Raw genomic sequence first — 2120 nt, 5'->3', positions numbered from 1 at the left:
GTGGGGCTCCCTTCCCCGCTTTGGGCCAGAAGACCCGGGACCCTTCATGCAGCACATGCCCTGGTTCAAATGGCATCAGCAGCCTTTCCGTTCACCTGTCCGGGGCTCCCCTCCTGCCCTCTACAATGCGGAGGGAAAGAAGGGGTGACCGGCCGTCAAGACAACCGCCTCCGCTCAGCATCACACACGGAGGCACAGCCTGACCTGCACGCCCGGTGCCCTGCGGCAGGAAGCACCCGGCCCCACCTGCTCCAAGTTCTGGGGCGAAACGTATAAAAGACAAAAACAGAACCGGGAGGGCAGGAAGGCGGCCCGTGTGGGCTGGAGCTTCGGGCCGTGGGGACAGAGGAATACGCGTGGGGAAGCCCACGGAGGGCGCACGCTGAGCCCTGGCGGTACAGCCTTCACGGGCCAAGGCCCAGGTTCTTTTTTTTCCCTTTTTAATTTTATTTATTTATTTAAGAGAGAGAGAGAGAAAGTGAGCACGTGAGCAGGGGGAGAAGCAGAGGGAGAAGCAGGCTCCCTGCAGGGACCCCGACGTGGGACTGGGTCCCGGGACCCCGGGGTCGGGAGGTAACACGGGCAGCGCCACGGCCTCGCAGGAACCCCAGCCCGGACAAGCCCCCTTCGAAGAGACGGTTTGGACACCTTGGGCCTGACGGTTTGGACACCTTGGGCAAATCCGTCTCTGGACGGGCTACCGGACGCGACGGAGGGGGTGTCGGTTTTGTTAAAGACGACAGTGGCCCCAGGGCTCCAGGAGAAAACGTCCGTCTGTTGAGACGCACCCGGGAAGGTCGGGCTGAAGCGACGCAACGCGTAGGATCAGCTCTCAAATCTGCGGCGAGATGAGACCACGGGAGCGGGGCCGGGACCGTCAAGGCCACGGCGGTGGGAGGGGGGCGGCGGTGACCCCCGCTGCAGGTAATGAGGGTACGGCCGCCGGGTCCTTCCCCGCATCACCGTCACCGCCTCCGCGGGTCCCCATGCGCCCCTTGCCCCCCTGCTCACGCCCCGAGCCAGCCCGCTTGGACCCCCCCTCCCCCCGGGACCCGCGGGCACCTGCCCTGACTCCTGCCCAGCTCCCCGCTGCCCGCAGAACAGGGAGGGGGCCTTGCTGCTCCCACGGGCCCCGGCCTGGCCACCAGGTGTCACTGTTTCCCGCGGGGCCGCCCCTGCTTCTCCATCCCGCCCAGGCCAGCTCGGGCAAGGTGGGGTCCAGCACCCGCTATTGGAGCTGGATGACCTCCGACCCCAGGCGTACCTGCTCCGAACCTTCCCGGCCGGCGGTCTGCCTTGGAGAGGGGTCTGGCCTCCTGGGCACCCCGCCAGAGATGGGGATCCTCAGGCCACCCCCGTGTCCCTGGGTCAGAAAACCCACGGACTCTGGTTCTCTTGTTTGGGAGCCTCTGGTCCCCGGCACAGGGCCGTGCAGGGAGAGCCACCTCCCCCTCCCCTGCGACTCTCGGGGCTCTGTCCTTGCTGTGATCTGTGGCTGCAGGGAAGGCCCGCGGCGCCCGGGGCTGTGGGGACAAAGCCACACGGGTCCCCCCGGGCCCTCCTGCAGCCCGCCTCGGCCCGGCTGACCTCTCCCCGTCACATCCTGGCTCACGCGTGCTTCTGCCAGGAGGCCCCGCCGATCCCACCTTGCATGTCCTTCCCTGAGGCCACAGCTTCTGGCGGTGACAGGGATGCAACCCCCCTCCCGGCCCCCCTCCGGGTCCCCTCCCAGCCACAGGCTGGAGCAGTGAGGCTGCGCGTCCTCCCCCCGTCGTCCTGTTCACGACTGTTCTTTCTCACACGGTGGACACGGAGGAGACTCTTACTCAGAAGCATGAATTAATGAGGTAAAAGTCGGAACCTGGCCTGTCGCGTGGAGGACAGAAATGGGGGGCGGCTCATGGGCTCGTCCGGCCCAGGGGAAATCAGGCAACCTCCTCAGTTCTAAAACGCCAGTGGTGCATACTTGTCAGCGTCCCCGGGCCCAACCGGCTCAGGGACCTTGAGGGCCCCCCGGACTCCGCAGAGGCCTGGGGTTGGTGCAGCCCAGGGGGGGGGGGGGGAGCAGGGAGCAGGGGGGAGCTCCCGGGCCCTCCCCGTGGGCTCACACAGGCTACCAC

The sequence above is a fragment of the Vulpes vulpes genome, chromosome 9 (assembly GCF_048418805.1).
Source record: "Vulpes vulpes isolate BD-2025 chromosome 9, VulVul3, whole genome shotgun sequence".
NCBI lineage: Eukaryota > Metazoa > Chordata > Mammalia > Carnivora > Canidae > Vulpes > Vulpes vulpes.
This window is presented reverse-complemented; position numbering follows the sequence as displayed.